Source organism: Mustela erminea, chromosome 13 (genome assembly GCF_009829155.1).
Source record: "Mustela erminea isolate mMusErm1 chromosome 13, mMusErm1.Pri, whole genome shotgun sequence".
Taxonomy (NCBI): Eukaryota; Metazoa; Chordata; class Mammalia; order Carnivora; family Mustelidae; genus Mustela; species Mustela erminea.
The window spans coordinates 16,736,809-16,756,253 of record NC_045626.1 but is presented as its reverse complement, the minus strand read 5'-3'; the positions used below and the strand labels follow the sequence as shown (position 1 = coordinate 16,756,253).

Genomic DNA, 19,445 nt, shown 5'->3' with positions numbered 1-19,445 from the left:
TTCCTAGGACACTTACTCAGACAACCAGGAGGGTAGCAGAGGAAGGGCCCCAGAGTCCAGAAAACTCTCCTCATCAGTAAGCATCATAGGACTGAGGACTCACCCAACCCAGTCTTTGTCACTGGTCAGGGACAAATCTGCATGTAGCTCTGCCACTTACCTGGTCAAAGTTCTTCATCTGTGAAAGGAGATAATGCTAATATTCTAAGGATTAGAATAATCCTTATAGAAATGGCCCAGGGAGAATCTGCTACATAATTGGTTTCTGAGGTGATAATCAGTAGGCTTTAGGGAAAGACGGCACTTGGTTTCATCAATTTCCTTTCCTGCTGTGGGTTACCACAATTATTTTTTTTAAGTGATATACCAATTAAATGTCTAAAAATCTCTCCTCGTGGAACATTCACCTGTAATAATAATCTCAAGACACGGCTCCTCCAATTCCCATGCCCAGGGTCCACTGCTATGGATGGAAAGGGAAGAAAGGACAAGTCAAACTGCCAAGAAGAGCTGGGGTGACACTGGGAACCTTATGTGTCATCTCTGACTCCTCCCCAGGTGACTGCTTCCTGACACTGAAGTCCCACAGGTTACAACACTGACAAACAGGCTCTTTGACTCATAGAGACGGTTCAGTCACCAGCGCGGTACTGACTGTAAAGGAGAGAGGACAGTTAAGTCAGGCTGTGGTTCATGTTTCGTGGCTTCTCTGAAGGTTAGAACCCCTGAAGACAGATTTATCATTCTCAGCTAGATGTGGACAACCAATATTGAATTACTGATATGACCAGAGGGGGCCGTGGAGACACTATGGAGAGGTAACATGCTAACTGGAAGGAACGCAAGATTTGCATGATTTTATTTGTGTGTGTGGGGGGGTTTGTTTGATTTTTTTTTAAACTGTGGAGTCCAGAACGAGCTGCTTCCTTTTTCTTTCTTTTTAAGATTTTACTTATTTATTTATTAGACAGAGAGGAGGAGAGCACAGGCAGGGGGAGCAGTAGAGGGAGAGAGAGAAGCACGCTCCCCACTGAGCAGGGATCCCAATGTTGGGCTCGATCTCAACACCCTGGGATCATGACCTAAGCCAAAGGCAGATGCTTAACCAACTGAGCCACCCAGGTGCCCCAAACATGCTTCATTTAAAAAAAAAAAAATTGGTTTACTTTTAATTGCACAGATTATAAATGCATATATTTGTATTAGTAAAAATACATATAAAGGCAAAGCCTCCCTCCATCTCAGTACCTTCTCAAAAGGAAGGGTCTCCTGGACTTTCAGGCATTTTACTATCCATGTATGTATATCATCGTCTCAGTATATATATATACGTGTGTGTGTGTGTGTGTGTGTGTGTGTGTGTGTGTATTTACATTTATATTCTATTATATTTATATATGTATCCACAAATATATCTATACAATTTCTACCCATGCATGTGTATAGTCATCTAAACATACATATATAATTTTGTTGCATGCATGGCATTAAATTGTGTTAATTTCCCAGACAGTTGGTTTATCTTACTTAGTAGTAAGTATAGACAGTCTTCCAATGTCAATCCAATCCATAAAGGGCCGCACCATGTTGGAAACACTACTCAAAGACATCAGTATTGCCTAGCACGGCAACACCAGGCTTAATCTGTGTGTTCTTGTATTGAGGACATAGAACCAGGCTGGAGATTTTCACACTTACAAAATGTGTCTCAAAAAAACCTCAAAAAACAAAACAAAACAAAAAACCCAAAACCTAGGGGCGCCTGGGTGGCTCAGTGGGTAAAGCCTCTGCCTTCGGTTCAGGTCATGGTCACAGGGTCCTGGGATCGAGACCTGCATTGGGCTCTCTGCTCAGCAGGGAGCCTGCTTCCCACACCCCCCTCTGCCTGCCTCTCTGCCTACTTGTGATCTCTCGTTCTCTCTCTCTGTCAAATAACTAAATAAATAAATAAAATCTTTAAAATAAAAGCAAAAACAAAACCCATCCTGCTACATGCTTCCTTAGGCACATAAGTGGTTCAGTATTAAATACCACGAAATGAAGCTGCTGAATCAGAGAGCCCTCCCAGATTCCCTTTTGATAGATACTCCCAAATGGACTGGGCCCTTTACAGAGCAGTAAAAGGATGTGGTGACGAAAGGCCGGATTCCTGAGTTCAAATCTTAGCTCTGCCCCTTGCCGGCTCACCTTTGCTCTGCTGACATTCTTCATCCATAAAACTAAGATAATCGCAGTATCGACCTCATTGTTAGGAAAATGACTTGGGTACGTATAAAGCTCTTCTAAATGGCAGAGTAAGAACTCTGTGTTAGTTGCTCTCAGGAGCTTTGGGGTTAAGATCAGTAAAATTACTCAAATATCTTCCTCTTCAGTTAGAGAACAGACCAAAAGTTACAGGAGAATTCTTTGAATATTTAGAGCCCTCGACTGTCGCCAAGTTTTCCTCTGGCCAGTCTGCCCCGTTCAGATAGCTGGTGGCGTGGCTGCTGTCAGCAGGAAAGCTGCCGTCAGTTGACAGGGTCAGGGAAGCAATCTCAGTCCGCGTGCAGATAACGGGGAACCAGGTCCTCGGGAGCTGGCAGGAAAGCCAGCTGTCACAGTGCTTTCTCACTGGGGACAGCAGGGATTAGTTCTGATTACCCAGCCTAATCCAATGGCCACTGGGTTCCTGCACGCACTGAGTAACTATGCCTACTCTCCCATGTTAGTTAGGGAAGAGTACCCTCCCCAAAGATGGGTTCTGGGAATCTGGGGAGGTTGGTGGGGAGGAGGCGAACAGGCGGGGAGAGACACAATGAACATGTCTTGGGTCCCTTGTATGAGTCAGCCGCCAGGCTGGATGCTTCAGGGACATGATCACATTTAATGCTCACAGCAAAACTATCAAGGCAGGTGTTTTTGCCCACTTCACAGATAATGACTTTAAAGCTTAAGGTAACTTTAAAAGCATTGATGTAACAAACTTAATTCCTCGCTGCCTGTGAGTGACAGGGTAGGGTTAGGAGTTCAGGTTTGTTGTAGTTCAAGCATTGTTGTCTTTTTTGGGTATGATTTTAGGGTTGTGTGTGGGAAATAGAGGCAAGAAAAGCAGCCCCGGAAAAGATGCTCAATATCATTAGTCATTAGGGAAATTCGAATTAAAACCGTAATGAATGAGATAGCGTTTCACAATCACTGGAATGGCTGTATAACACGATGGGCAGCCCAATATGGGCGAGGATGTGGAGAAAATCCTCAAGCACGGCTGGTGGGAATGTAAAACAGGACAGACACTTTGGAAGACGGTTTGGCATTTCCTGAAAACGTTAAACAGGAATTGAACAAAAGACTCAGAAATTCCATTCCTGGGTGTCTACCCAAGAGAAATGAAAACATATACCCACCCAAAGACTTGCACACAAATGTTCCTAACAGGATTATTCATAATAACCCCAAATTGGAAATAACCTAAATGTCCATTGGAAACAACCTAAATGTTCAACTAGTGAATAGATAGATAGATAGTGGGGTAAAGCCAACCATAGGAGACTGTGGAGCAACAAAAAGAAGCAAACTTGGATACTGGGTACAAACAGATGAACCTCAAAAGCATTCCAATGAAAGAAACAAGACACAAGAGACCACATATTGTAAGGTTCCACTTATATGAGATATCAAAAAGAAGCCATAAAGACCAAAAGTAGATTCGTGATTGCTGGAGATGGAGGCTGAGGGAAAAACACTGATTAATAATAAATGTGCATGAAGGCACCTGGGTGGCTTAGTTGGTTAAGCATCCAACACCTGATCTCCGCTCAGGCCTTGATCTCACAGTCTTGAGTCTGAGTCCCACGTTGGGCTCCATGCTGGATGCGGAGCCTACTTTTAAAAAATAATAATGTGCACAACAAGGTTTCTTTTGGGGGTGATGAAAATGTTCCAAAACTGATTGATGGTGATGGTTGTACCACTAGGTAAATTTACTAAAAACATCATTGAAGTAAACACTTAGAAAAGGTGAATCATAGGGGTGTGGGGTGGGTGAGGAAAAAAAAAAGATGAATTATACGGTATATGCCTCAATAAAGTTAATTTTTAAAATAGAGGCAAGAAGGAGACAAACATTTCATAAGCACATACTACATTCATTACAGACTTACTTGTGATAGCAAAAAATTGCAAGCAACCAAAATGTTCATCAGTAGGAATATGGTTCCAGTTTATCTGTTGAACGGGATTTTCTACTGATGGCAATGGGCATTAAAAATGAGTAAGGCAGTTCTGTATGCATTGTTATGAAATGATCTCCAAGGTATATTGTTCAGTAAAATAAAATATAGAAGTGAGTGTAGAGTATGCTATCACTTGTAGAGGCAAAACAAGAAGAATATGCTAATATGCATATTTATACATATAAGGATTCTAAAAACAGACAAGAAACCAGTAACGTGGTTGCTGCCGGGAGAAGGTCCAAGTATCCAAGGAAAGAGGGGTGGGGAACCTGTTAAGGACAGTGATTGTCTCTACAGATCTTTTGGATAATTTAAATTTATACATGTTACCTAAAAAATGCAATTTAACTTTTAAATATTAATATTGAACAACTCCATGTGCCTACAGCATGCCTGGCACATATCTGTGCAGACCACGGAGCCCCAGCTGCCTCTTACTCTGCATGCAGAAGTTGCTTGAACTTTTTTTAAGGTAGAATAGAGCCTTTCCTCTAGTACTCCTCTCCTCTGCTATTTAAAATCTATGAGAGTTTCCAATTCTTTAAGGGAGGGCTAAAACAGAGAGCTCAAGGTTCAGTGAAACCTATGAGAGAGTTTAGTATCTCCTTGATTTTACAACTGAAAAATTCCCCTGGGACAGGCAGCTCAAGTGACTTTTCCAAGGTCACACCACTTGTCTGTGGCAGAGTCCCTGATTCTTGATTCTGATTTTCAACTCACTCTGTTCAGAGGACATATTCCTCTGCTGGGGCTATCCTTGTCCTCTCTCAGGGTAATGGAAAGGAGAGATCACGATGCTGGCAACATACAGAGCATGACAGTGCTGCTAATGAGACCAGCTGCTGTGGATTAACTGGTTAACATCACTTTGGTTCAAGGCTGAAGATGGTGGGCTGAAGGCGGTGTCCCATCCAGGCATGTGTCATCAGAGTCCTCACTGTGTCATGAAAACACCCTCTCTCTGGTCCCCTCTCCTCTTGTCCTCTGCTTTCTCTAGGCAACCTGTGTCCCTCTTTAGAGAGAATGTCTGTTTTAAAGTGGACCAAGAGGTGTGCCGTTTCAGGCCTCTGCAGAAAGGGGAGCACCCGGGAAAAGTTATCTTCCCTTCTGTCCCCTTCCTGTCTGGGTCGAGGAAGGGGAGCTGTGGGGAGGGCCAGCGTCCCCTGGGCCACCTTCATCCACCTCCCTTCCCCCAGCCAGTCAGACGGTCTCAGGAGAAGGCTTTGTGGTTTTGCCTCCATTTGTCTTGTTTCCTGAAAAATTATTTTTATCGTTCATTATCGAATACTTTTTGGTAAAGGGTGCTTTAGAGGTAAGGAGCACCACCGCCCCTTAGGAAAGCAGGGGAGTAGTACTGCATCCGTGAGTGCATTGCATTCAAACACGGGACTCTCCTACGGGAGATTCTTTTCATTTGTTTGGGCTGGAGTTTAAAGCAGGCCCATCCTAAGCGGTGAGGTATCCTCGTGACTAAGGGAAGAGATGCTTTCACTTTAGAATATATCCCAAACCTCCTGGCCATTGCCTTGTCCTCACTGCCTTCCCCTACGCCTCTCCCATCACTCAAGCCTGGGAACCAACATGCGGGACCTCACCCTTCCCGCTTCGTGGGACCTGATTGGTCCAAATTGGTCACGTACTCTTGCTCAGTGATTGGCTTGTGAACCTAGTTCTAAGCCAATCAGCACGCGGCTCTCTCCAGAAAGTGGTTCAAGAGTCATCCAATCAGCGCAAAGCTCAAGTTTGTAAACAGGAAAAAGAACGCGTGCGCAGCCCCGGGGAGGAGGGTACCATTTGAGACCGTGGAAAGCCAGCTGGAGGTTGAAAGCAAAGCACAGAGAAGAGCAGAATCTCCCGAAATGCAGAGAACCAGAACCGAGGTCCTGACCGAACCCCTGAACTTTTCTGTTGTGTGAGCAGTACACTCCCGCAGTTGCTGCGGTTTAAGCTAGTCTGAGTTGATTTTTGATTGTTCCTTCTCGAAAGCATACTGAAGCATCCGTACCTTCCCCTCCCTGGCCCATGGCGCCTGAAGTTCCTACCACGGGCCCTCCATTCCACATCTCCTCGTGCGACGTCCCTTTGCCAAGCTACCGGCAGAAGGGAAGCATTTAAGATTAGACAGATTAATCAAGGAATGCTTCTCCAAGAAAGCTCTGGGGACGCCTAATATAACCACATGAATTTCTGAGCTCCCTTTGCATTTGCCTCCTCTTTCTGGCCTTTGTGTTTTGTTTCGCTTTTTGTTGTTGTTTCCACAGAAAGACCACCTTCCATCTGGTTCTTACGATCAGTCCCACCAGTTTTCAAACCCCAGCTCAAGTGCTAGCTTGTCCTTGAAGCCTCCCCTGACAGCCTCAGCTCGGGGGAAAAACAAAACAAAACAAAACAGCTGTCTCCCAAATGGTGGACCGCTCATCTCCATGTGCCGGGCCCACAGTCAGTATCCCCCACAAACACACTCACTGTGAGATGTTTGCCTGCAAGCCAACTCCTGGGCTTATCTTTTATAGTCACCCCAGCTCTAGCATACTGTGGCTGGGCCTTCCACATCTCCCGAGAAGGAGGCAAGGTTAGTGACTGAAAAGAATTGGTTTTCCTCAGGAATTACAGGCCAAAGAACCGGCTAAAGCAATGGTTCTCAGGTGTGGTCCCTGGACCGCGCCTTTGGCATCACCTGGGGACTGGCCAGCACTGCAAATTCTTGGGACCTTCAGAACCAGAAACTCTGGAGGAGGGACCCAGTAACCTGCATTTTAACAGGCTCTCTGGATGCTGTTGCACTTTATAGTTTGAGAACCAGTGGAGTAGAAGAAAATCTTGAACTACCAACTGAGGAGCAAATGAGCCTGGTTATCCAAGAGCAGGACCGAAGTGAAGATCAAGGTGAGTTGTGGGTCCTTTTCTCTTCTGGAGGTTGGGCATTTATTCTTTCCTTTTTGCCAACCCTAAGATGATATGCTTACCTTCTCCCAAGTTTCTTTACATTTCTGAATTTCTAGATTACTTTTTTTGGTAGAATTAAACCCAGAATAACAGGATTCCTTGGGGATCTGTCAGTAGCTCAAACAAAGAATTTATCAGGCTACTCTGGTGTGCCAGGGCAGAAGCTGTGGCATAGCTCAGTAAAGACAGTGCAGTGATAAAGATGTGGATAGCTTTCTTTGGAGCTGTTCCATGAGGCCTGCTTGTGACCCTTGTCTGCTCCATCCCTCTGTGCCTGACTCGCCCTCACTCCAGAACCAGGAAGCATCCTGTTCATTATGCACTTCCATGACTGACCTCGAAATTTCATGGCTCCTGAAATGTCCACCCAGTCACTGTCTCCACTCAGCCGCTATGGCCAGCCCACTTCAGTCTCACGTGCCCTCACTCCATTCTGCCTCTGTCCAAGCAAAAAGGGATCAGTGAAAGGCACAGCTAGAAACTTTGACAAAAGACTGGATTTGTGCCTTAATTTTCATAATCATCACAGCGATATCAACTTGTATGCATGGATTTAACTTGACCCTCCATTCCTATGAATTATGAGAACTCATATAAATACAGTACTGATATATACTAAGAAGTATCAGGCCAGATGATATTGAGAAATCGCTGCCTCTCCTTTTAGATAATATATGTCCCATCAACCATTTCCAAACAAAAAATAGCTTTTCTTATTTATCATAGATGTGTTCTCAAATATAGTCCCTTTTGTTTTGGTCTCAAACACACTGTTTTTAAGGTCAGAAGATTCCTCGAAAAATCTAATTTCCTATGTTATTTTTGTTTAATCATGTCATCAAAAATGTGTTGCTCCTACTGCTTTAATAGTTTGTATTATGAAAGCATTTGGTAGTTTTAGCCAAAAAAGAGAGAGAGAGAGAGAGAGAGAGAGAGAGGTTTTTTAAAATTAACCAAGAAGAACTGGCCTTTGGGGAGAAGCTAGGATGTAACACATACCTTAGGTACATTTACTCATGTCCCCATCACTCCTGTCAGATTGGATGTTGCTATCATCATTTTATAGATGAGAAGTTTCGACAAGCTGGGAAACTGGGCTAGAGTCAGGATTTGATTGGAAATCTGACTCTAGAGCCTGGACTTTACTCAGCACCCCTGCTTCCCCCGCGCATCCAGCCAGGTGACAACACCCACTGTTTCCTGCTTGCATAGGCTCATATCTACATGTAGGTGTGCATGGGGTGCTTAAAAATGAATTAGATGGGGGCAGGGGGAGGATCATTTTTGCAGCTGACAAAAACAGGAATTCCACCCGACCCAAAAGTCTGCCCCAAACTGTGACTGTTTTTGTAAAACTTCAAAATAACTTTGGCACTAGACTTGTTTTAAATCCTGATTTCCCAGATCTGAACATGCTTATTGACCATCAGTGCCTGTTAATACAGGATTTGTCAGTTTGTTGATTGAGGTCACTCCCAGCATCCTGGATTTTGGTACCAAAGCCTCACAGCAATTTACCCTTAGTAAAAAAAATCTTCTCTTTCCATTCCTGGTTACTTAAGCTTCAAAAATGAAGGATACCTTTGCTTCAGGAAAAGGTTGGCAAAGGGAAATATTAGAGCAGAAGCAGCTCTAAATGATGTTTTTGCTTTTATCTATTTTTAAATGATTGCCAGATGTCTGTAACTGACACCCTTAATCAGTGGTTTTCAAGTTGAGATGTGTTCATCAAAATGCAATATGACAGTGGTGCCATTTTATTGGTGGATTTGTTGATTGACTTTTTGCCTTAGATTTTTAAAGATTCCGTTTAACAACTAGAGTACAAGGTCATGCCTATAGTTAACAATACTGTATTGTACACTGTAAAATTCATCAGGATAGTAGGTGTCATGCTAAGTGTTCTTCAATTTTAAAAAAAACTTGGGGGGAGAGAGGAAAGGAAATCTATCTAATGACTCAATAAGTGTCTGCGTCAGCCATCTTGAAATGCCTAATAGCTTTTCAGCAACTTGCATTCTGGGTGTCATTCTGAGCCTACCCAGAGAGTAGGGATTTTCAATCATTCATATAATTCAAGCAATAACTTTTGACTAAAATCCTCAAATATTCCAAGCAAAAGGATCTGGGGCCTGAGTTACCTGGGTAATTACTTCAGTTTTTCAGGTTACTTTGCAAAGCCTTTGCGGATCACTCCTTTGAGTCATCCTATATGTTTGTTTTCTATACGTGTTGAGAGAGCCTTGATGTGAGAGAGTCTATTTTAATTGCTGCCAGGTCAAAATAAACAGACAAGAAAAATATTTCCAAAAAAGGGTCTCAATGGACCTAAACTACAAATGATAATTTGACCACTTTAAAACCCTAGATAGCCAAATATGCCAGACAGCCCCTCCTTGTTCCCTCCTGTTCTAGGTCCTAAGGAAACCATCGGCTTTGTTCCTTACTGCAGATAATGCAAACAACTACATATTTAAAGCGCAGCCATTCCTTATGTAAAAACCAAAGGCTAGATACTTACTTTTCAATACCTTTTATCCAAGAGACGTGATAAGAGGACTGGCTCGGCTGTGGGCTCCCCGGGCTGTGTGGGAGGTATTCACTGGGTGTCCCTGCTCCTGGGACAGGGGATTCAGAGAAGTTACCAGGTTCGGGGTCTTTTCCACGTTCGGGTCAAAGCACAGTTGGGTCTGTTTCCAGAAAAGCTCCTATCTTCCTAAGAGGGAAAATTCCGTTCCCCGGGGAACTTCTGGAAGAAGACATTTTTTTCCTCTGCCCTTGAATGAACTAGGTCATTGCTGAAGCTGGAGAATATTTTTTAGCATCCCTGTGATGAAACTTGAGGGCTGTTTCTGCAGGAGGTGTGACACTTGTTGACGCCGCCGGGGAGGCCCTGGCAGAGGGGGCTGGTGAAATGCAGCTCCAGTGAGCTGACGAAACGCAGAGGAGCTGTCCCCGAGGCTCTGTCCCCGAGGCTTGGGACACTGAGCACTGCTTTCAGGGCTGTGCAGGACCTCAGGTTTAGTGCCTTGCCTCTTAGAAAAGCAGAATCTTGCTGTCTGATAAGGTCTGTGAGGCCAGAGTAACATGGGCAGTTCTCATACCAAGAATACAAGGCATCTGAAGCACACGTAGGAAACCGGTGCAGGGGGTGCAAGGGGGTGGAGGCGAGGAGAAAGAAGAGGCATGATGTTGTTCGTTTAGAAGTGGCGTTACAGTCGTTCTCTGAAGTTCTCTGAAAAACGCAGAAACCACCGCAAGGCAGGATCCGCCCTCCTCCCTCCCCCTGTCGTGGTCCTCCCCCCACACCCCTCCCTCCCTTCCTCTCTCTCTCTCAATCTCTCTCTCTCTCTCTCTCTCTCTCTCACACACACACACACACACGCACACACATTCTCTCTCTTCCTATTTTGACCATAGTAGTAAGAAGAGAGGAAGCACACCTTAGAAGAACCCCCCCCCCCAAATCCGTCAAACTGTCAAGAATTGTTCATGTTACATACCAAAGTAGAATTTGTCACGGGGGCATTTCTTTTATTGAATTTTGTCCAAGTCCAAGACAGAAGATTAAAAAAAAATCCAGACGTGTTCTTCTGTAACTACTTTGTTTCTCTGGAAAAGTGTGTGCCACACCTGGAAACGGACAGCTTGGAAAGAAACGTCTCAGGACACTCACAGAGACGGCTAAAATTAGCAGCTCTGAGTGGGTGACTTTGAAAGGGACAGAACTGGATATATTCACTCTGTACCGGGCAGCGGAATCCTCAAAAGCAGACTGTTCTTACACAGTGCAATGTATGCATCACTACACCAGGAAGGAATGAAATTTTTCACAAGAGGAAAAGTCATCATCTAAAGTTATTAAATATCAAGAAGTATACGGCTGATATGTTCTGTTTCTCAGTTTTCTGAAAGCTGAGAGACTCTAAAGTATGACTGTCTCGTTGGGAACACATCTATGAAAGGCAACCACGTGTAGAAATTACCTCTCCTTGGTGACGGTGGCCATCGGCTGGTTTTATTTAAAGCTGGATCCTCTTCACAGAGGCTCTTTCCAAGTAAAAGGAGAGAACATTAAGTTAAGAGAGCAGATAAGAGGAAGGTGTGATGATAAAAAATAAACAAAAGTTACCACGCAGCAACAGGATAGGATAAAGACAAAAGGGATCCAACGTCCCAGTGCGGTAGACAGACGTATAGGGTCATGAGAGAATTGTTGCCTGGGAGTTCTTAAATGGAAAAGTTGACACTCATTATGAAACTTGTTTTTGTTCCTGACAAACAGTCAGTGCCTAGCATTCATCTTGTATAAAATAAGTTTAAGGAGCAGAGGATTAAAATATACATTTATATGTATATTTATATTTATATGTGTTATAGATAATAGATTTGCCTAGATATGTTTTATTGCTTATCTCATTAACCTGCAGCCATAGAATTTCTGTTTTAATCTTAGGTTTGGGGGACAGGAGCAGAAGACAATCAGAAGCAGACCTTGGGATTGAACTCAGTGAGGCCAGGACACTGAATTTTCTGTGATTATTCAAAGAGGGGATGGAAGGCTTAAAGTGCTAAAGAGAAAAAGGAGGGCATATATTTGTGCCCCTTTAACAGCATCCCAAAATACCTGAGTTTGTGATTAAAAATGAAGACCTAACGATGTGTAGCATCATTCCAGGTCAAGTCGTATGGCATAGAAGAAAATACATGTAAGTTACCTCTTTTTCTGAAACTAGAGGAGGAAAAACAAAACCCTCCTTTAATAACGGGACTGTCAGTCTGAAGAGCAGAGTTGGAAATATATTTCTTATCAGATGTCTTTAACTGCTTCTCTCAGAGGCCTTTGGGGCTTGGTTATTTTCTTGGCTTCTCAAATGAATGGGCACCTCGCAATGCCTTGCCTACTCTAGGCTTGCTGGGGACCAGACCTAGTCAGTTCCCAACTAATCTGAATATTTAAAGCCAATTCATTAGGTTCTCAAGCTTCTTTTCACTCCCATAAATTGGGCTTGAATTGGTACGTGAGGAGTTTATCTTCTCATTTTATCCCTCCTGGCAGAGAAGGCCCTCAAATGTCTGTGTCTAATGGTAGGAGTGATGAATGCCCTTTCCAGCAGAGCACATTCTTGGCAGAGGCTTGGTACCAATCACATGTTAGGTCAGATCAGATTTTCTGCCAGGGTCCTTGGGCCAAGCTGGAGCTGAGACAGCCACTCCAGCTTCAGGGCACAGTCAACATTTGGGGAGAGTCCCCCACCACTGAGAGCATCAGCTTGGGTTCCCTCTCTCAACAGTCCATCCCTACCCAGGGTCCAGGGGTTCTCATAGTTTCTGCACTGTGTGTGGCATCTTGTTCGGTAGACATGACCCAAATCCAACTCTCGCAACCTTCATTCTGTTCCCTGTATTGCCAATCAGGTAGGTCAACTCAACAGGCATTTTGATCCCTTAAGTCCGGTGGCAACAGAAATATCAGTGTAAATGGGACTGAGTTCTCTCCTGATGTTTTTCATACCAGGTAGCAGACAAAATTCTTTGTGAGAATATGAAGTTTAAAAAATATATGCAAAAAGTGTTCTTGGCTGGCTCGGTCAGTGGAACATGCAACTCTTGATCCTGGGGTCGTGAGTCCAAGCCCCTTGCTGGGTGTAGAGGTTACTTAAAATCTTCATAAAAAATATTTACAAAATAACTTTTAAAATGCAATTTTCTCTGAATTCATATATCTAAGAGGGGCTTTTCCAAATATATGAATGTAGTTTAGGAGTTAGATTTCATTTTCTCCCTGAGTCTCAAAATAATAAATGGGAATCAGGTTCACAGAGCACCTTACGGAAGTATTTAATCCATCATGTTCCCAAAGTACCATATTTCAGCTTCCTAAAACCACAAGGATCAAAACTAGGGTAAAATTCCATTTAACTAAATATGAAAGTCTAACTAACTGCAAAAAAATATCCAGATTTCAACTTCCAAGATAAAATTCTGGCACAGCTTTAATTTTAAAAACAGACATTTTTTTAAAAAAGCATTACAACTCTCAGAAGAGGAGCAAAATTCCAATTTTCGTAAATATGTATGCTAAGCCATAAGTCCAATATCACAATTACTAAGTAAAATTAATTAGTTGAACAATGCATGGAAATTAAAGTTCTAAAACATACTTGTGTATGCTGTTTAAACTATTTTATAAAATTTTCCTTTTTAAGGCTTTACTTCTGATTCTAACAAGAGGTAAACTCTTTATTGGTAATCCTTGATATTTTGATTTTGAAATATCCCAGTACCCAGAGAAGCCACCATTTTGACATATTTCCTTCTATCTCTTTCATTTTCCCCTTTCTGGGCGCTTATATACTCAGAAAGTGACTTTAATGGGTGAAAACTGTGAACATTTTAAGGTTTTGAAACATATTGTCAGATCAAACGCTAGTAGTTTCCACCAGCAGGTCTGAGCCCACCCATCTCACCAAGAGGGCAACGTCTGGCACTAAGCACATCACTGAAAAAGTCTGGCTGATATAAGAAACAACACTGGTATTTTAATGTACATTTCTCTGCTTATTAATAAGGCTCGGTATTGACTCATGAGTTCATTGGCCTGTTTTCTTTTACTAATTGTCTCCTTAATTTTTTTGGTTAACTTTGAGTATTTTCCTTTGACACATATAAAAGTATTTCATATGTAATTTGCTGGATATGGACCCTATCTTCCAATTTATGGTTTGCCCTTTTATTTGTGAAATTCTGATATACAGAACCTATGAATTTATACTAAAAATGATCTTGCAGTGAGGAAGGAGGAATTGTTTCATGAGTTCTGAGTTTCAGTCTTACAAGATAAAGGAGTTCTGGAACTCTGTCTCACAGCGGCGTGAATGTACTTAACACTCCTGAGTTGCACACTTAGAAATGGCAAATGTTGTTATTTTTTTTTAATGACAACAGAAAAAGAAATCTGTCTTTTTCCTATAGTTTCTTCCTGGGCTTCTAAAGCGTCCATCTCTCTACGTACTTACCCACTGTCCATGCTCCTCCAGGCAGAGCAGAGAGTAAAGCTGGGTCTGCAGCAAGCCCTTCCCCCTTTTTCATGTTATTTCATCTGTGCTAATATCCTGGGTTAGTTTGCGTCTTTTTCATTAACCCACATATCTGAGATTCTCAGTTTCCTTGCTGCTGTCAGAACTTCTACCCTTTACAACTAAGAGACTGATACGGCTGGGATTTTGATTTGGAAACTACATTTCCCCCTCATTAAAAATATAATGAAATGGGAGTTAAGACCTTTAGCTCTGACTGAATAAAGAGGCTGGAAGAGCTTCTCCCTCGAAAGCAACTATAAAGATAGATAATACAAAAAATAAAAAAAAGAAAGATTGGGTGATACAGACAAGCAGCCATTTTGGTGCTCTAGATAAAAACCAAAGGCGTGCAAAAATTTGAGAAGCACTTATGATTGAAAAAGTTCTCAATCTGGGGCACTAACAATCAGTCTTTATGGTATTCTTGCCCAGACTTTCTCCCATTCCCTCACCAAGCTCCAAGGTCATGGAGGTTCTGCTAGGGCAGGCTGGGAACCCTGGCATTTTCTCTGCCACAGCTGAAGAGAACTCGCTGGATCTGGAGCCGTGGAAATCACCTATGCCCAGTATTGTTAGCAATGGAAGTAACTCTTGGTAGCAGATGAATGGAGAAGGCCAACTGCTCTACTAGCTTGAGAAAGGAATTGGGGTTGGGGCAAGCATCTGTCTGGCTGGAGTGTGCAGTGGAGACCAGGGAGGACCCAGCTATCCATCCACGCATTCCCAGCATGCACAGAGGAGCCATGCAAGGACCCAGCAGAAAGTAAGCATCAGGGCAGATTCAAACGTAGCCAAAGCTTGAATGTGTTCCCCTACCCACGCATAGATACACTGGCAGAGGATGGAAGGTTTACTGGCTCAAGGTATTTGAGCACAACTTCTGTCCAATTGTTAGCTGACACAAGGCTATACAGACACAGGAGTGACCTCTAGGAAGTCAAATTTTTAAAAATTTAAAGAGGGGTGCCTGAGTGGCTCAGTCAGTTAAGTGTCTGACTCTTGATTTTGGCTCAGATCATGATCTCAGGGGCATGAGATTGAGCCCCACATTGGGCTCCACATTAGGCGTGGAGCCTACTTAAGATTCTCTCCCTCTCCCTCTGCCCCTGCCCCACCACCCCCTGCTCATGCGCTCCCACATGCTCTCTCTCAATTTTTTATTTAAAAAAAGAGGGGGGGGGAAGGAAAGAAGAGAGAAAATTAAGGAAAACTGAGTAGAAATAACTGTGTCCACATACTTTATCTCAGCGAGGCTATTAAACTAACAAATAACCAAGCAGCAGCAATGTGTGTGTTGGGGGGAGTGGTTAGAATTCACTTACACCACACACACACACACACACACACACACACACACACACAAGAATTCAGATACCACAATATATGATCTAAATTTTCAAGTTTCCAACAAAAAATTATGTGACATGCAAAGAAATAGGACAGTGTATTCTTACACAGGAAAAAAGCAGTCAATAGAAATTCAGTATTACCCTAGTACCCCAAAACCAGACAAAGACATAATAAGAAAAGAAAACCAAAGACCAATGTCTTTCAAAAATATAAATGCAAAAATCCTTAACAAAATATTACTGACTAAAGTGAGCAATGTATTAAAAAGACTATATACCGGGGCGCCTGGGTGGCTCAGTGGGTTAAGCCGCTGCCTTCGGCACGGGTCATGATCTCACGGTCCTGGGATCGAGTCCCGTGTCGGGCTCTCTGCTCAGCGGGGAGCCTGCTTCCTCCTCTCTCTCTCTCTGCCTGCCTCTCTGCCTGCTTGTGATCTCTCTCTGTCAAATAAATAAATAAAATCTTTAAAAAAAAAAAAAGACTATATACCATGACCAACTAGGATTTATATTATAATGCAAGGATGGTTTAACACCAAAGCCAATCAATGTAATGCACTGTTAATATTATAAAAGACAAAACTACATGATCATCTATCTCAACAGAGGTAGAAAAAACTTTTGGTAAACTACAACATCCATTCATGATTTAAAACTCTCAGAAATTAAGAATAAAGGGCATCTGCAAAACCAAACCAAACCCCCAGTGAATATTCTACTTAATGGTGACAGAATTACTGTTATTAACATTATTATTATTATTGCTATTTCCCTAATATCAGGGGAAAATCAAGATGTGACTCTTGCTACATCTATTCAACAATGTACAAGAAGTTCTAGGCAGGGCAGTAAAGAAAAAAAACATTAAAGCATCCATACTGGAAGAAAAGAAGTAAAAGATGCTATATGTAGTAAATCCCAAGGATTCAGCAGACAAGCTGCTACAACTAATAAACAAGGTTAGCAAAATCACAAGATGTAAGTCAATATACAAAAATCAATTTTATTTCTATATATGAACAATTCAAAAATAAAATTAAACAATTCCATTCACAATAGTATCAATAACTCCTAACTCTAGGGAAAAAACTGAGGGTTGCTGTAGGGGAGGTAGGGGGATGGGATAACCGGGTGATGGGCATTAAGGAGGGCACATCATAGAATGAGCACTGGGTGTTATACGCAACTGATGAATCACTAAATTCTACCCCTGAAACTAGTAATACGCTATATGTTAATTCAATTGAATTTAAATTTAAAAATACTTAGAAGCAAAAAGACATGTGTACTAAAAACTATATAAAACACTGAAAAGAGAAAGTAGGTTAGGTTAAATGAGACAGTCCACATTTACAGACTGGGAGACTTACTACTGTCAAGGGTACCATTCTCCCCAAATTGATCTATATACAACACAATCCCCATCAAAATCCCAGAAGGGTTTTTGTAGAAATTGATAAACTGATCCTAAAATTTCTATGGAAAGGCAATGGAATTAGAACAGTCAAAATAATTTTGACAAAAATTAACAAAGTTGGAGAACTTATACTCCGGGATTTTAGAAGTTACTTAGAAGCCAGAGTAATCAAAACCGTGCAATCTGGCCAAACGATCATATAGAGGGATAGTCTATATAGATATATCAGAATTAAGAATCCAGAAACCTTTACATTTATGGTAACTGATTTTTGGCAAAAATAATAACCAAGATAATTCAACAAAGGAAAGAATAGCACCATTTCAATGAATGGTGCTGGGACAATTGGATATCCATATGCAAAAAAAAAAAAAAAATCTGAACTTTGAAACTTACCTTATCCCACACACAAAAATTAACTCAAAATGGCTCACAGGGGACACCGGGGTGGCTCAGTTAGCTGAGCATCTGACTCTTGGTTTTGGCTTGGGTCATGATTTTAGGGTCATGGGATCGAGCCCTCCAACAGGCTCTGCATTGGGGGTGGAGCCTGATTGGGATTCTCTCTCTCCCTCTCCCACTCCTCCCACCCCCGCCTTATGCTCTCTCTCTCTCACACACAGAACTAAATGTAAATAATTGTGACAATCATAAACTTCTAGAGGAAACACAGGAGGAAACTGTGACTTTGGGTTATGCAAAGAGTTCTTATATCACTTGTCCTTTCCACTAAGCATGATCCATAAAAGTAAAAATTAGAAAACTGAGTTTCATCAAAATTAAGACCTCTTTTACCTCAGAAGACATCATTGCACACCATATATTGGAAGAAAATATTTGCAAATCATTTATCTCATAAGGGACCCATATATGGAAAACGTGTGTGTGTATGTGTGTGCAGATACACATGTATATATATTCAACAACAGACTGACAATCCAATTAAATAGGCAAAAGACTTGAATAGATGTTTCACCAAAGAAAATATACAGATGGCTAATAAGCACATGCAAGGATGTTCAGTATCATTAGTCATTAGAGAAACACAAATACCACAATGAGATACCACGGCACACCCAGTACGATGGCTGTTAACAAAAGAGACAGACAATACCAAGTATCCATGAGGATGTGCAAAAATTGGAGCCCTCTTACAATGCTGATGGGAATATAAAATTGCACAGCCCATTTAGAAAAGAGCTTGGCAATTTATTAAAACATTAAACATATCCTTACCATATAACCTAACCCAGTAATTTCACACCTGGGTATCTACCTATGAGAAATGAAAATCATGTCCCAACAAAATCCTGCATTCCAAAAACTAGAAACAATCCAGGTCCCTGACAACCAGAAAATGGGTAAAACAAATTATATGGCATACCCATACTTATGGTAGAATATTATTCAACAACAAAAAAGAAAGGACAAATTGGTAGATGCTACAACTTACAATAAATTCAATATTATGCTAAGTAAAAGAAGCGAAACACATAGGAGTACTTTTGAGTACTTATTCCTTTTATATAAAATGTCCCAAAAAAGGCAAATTTATAGACACAGAAAACATATCTGTTGTTTTCTAGGTCTGGAGGTGGGTGGGGTTTTAGCTGCAAAAGACCATGAAGGGGAGCAGCTGGGTGGCTCAGTTGGTTGAATGTCCAACTCTTCATTTTGGCTCGGGTCATGATCTCAAGATCTTGGGATCAAGCCCCACGTTGGCTCCACACTCAGCAGGGACTCTGGTTAGAATTCTCTCCCTCTCCCTCTCCCTCTCCCCCACTCATGCATGAATGCTTGCTCGCCTGCACTCTCTCTCTCTCAAATAAATAAATCTTTTTTTAAAAGGGTGTGAGGGAACTTTTTGGAATGATGGAAATGCTCTAGAACTGGATTGTGGTAATGGTTGCACAACTTCAGGTATATTAAAAATCACTGAATTGTACACTAACAATGAAAGAATTTTATGTAAATTATACTTCAGTAAAGCTGCTTAAAAAATAGACTGAAGCAGTTAATGGATCCCTTGTCTACCCTTTTAAAATGACTTTTATTTGTACTTTATTATTTTTCCATTTTTCCCAACTTTATTGGGGTACAATTTATATATGGTTTGCAAATATTTTCTCCTGTTCTGTAAGTTGCCTTTTCACTCTGTTGATTGTTTCCTTAGCTGTACAAGCTTTTTAGTTTGATGTAGTCTTTCTAGTGCATTTTTGCTTTTGGTGTCATATCCAAAAAAAACATTGCCTGGATCAATGTCAAGAAGTTTGTTCCCCTGTGTTTTCTTCTAGGAATTTTATGGTTTCAGATCTTACATTCAAATCTTCAACCCACTTCAAGTTGCTTTTTGTATATGGTGACAGATAAGGGTCCCGTTTCATTCTTTTGCATATGGAGATCCAGTTTTCCCAACCCTGTCCTTCTCTCATTGTGTTTC

The 19,445-nt window shown here is 41.8% G+C and overlaps 1 protein-coding gene and 1 long non-coding RNA gene across 6 annotated transcripts in view; one reads left to right on the top strand and one right to left on the bottom strand.

Moving 5' to 3' along the window:
* Nucleotides 1-7,266, top strand: part of LOC116571945 — a 45,418-nt gene extending 38,152 nt beyond the window's left edge. For both annotated transcript variants that reach the window (XR_004278055.1, XR_004278056.1), the window contains exon 5: nucleotides 7,003-7,266. This is a non-coding gene — a long non-coding RNA (uncharacterized LOC116571945). The remainder of the gene's footprint in view (nucleotides 1-7,002) is intronic.
* The window catches only part of ALPK2 (alpha kinase 2), a 116,537-nt gene extending 105,714 nt beyond the window's left edge, over nucleotides 1-10,823 (bottom strand). The window contains exons 1-2 of one of the 4 annotated variants that reach the window (XM_032310529.1): nucleotides 10,661-10,823; nucleotides 9,679-10,277 (exon numbers count right to left, since the gene is read on the bottom strand). The gene's annotated coding sequence lies outside the window, so the exon portion shown is untranslated. The remainder of the gene's footprint in view (nucleotides 1-9,678; nucleotides 10,278-10,660) is intronic. The other 3 variants (XM_032310527.1, XM_032310530.1, XM_032310528.1) reach the window with 3 other exon arrangements.
* Between the last annotated feature and the right edge of the window lie 8,622 nt (nucleotides 10,824-19,445).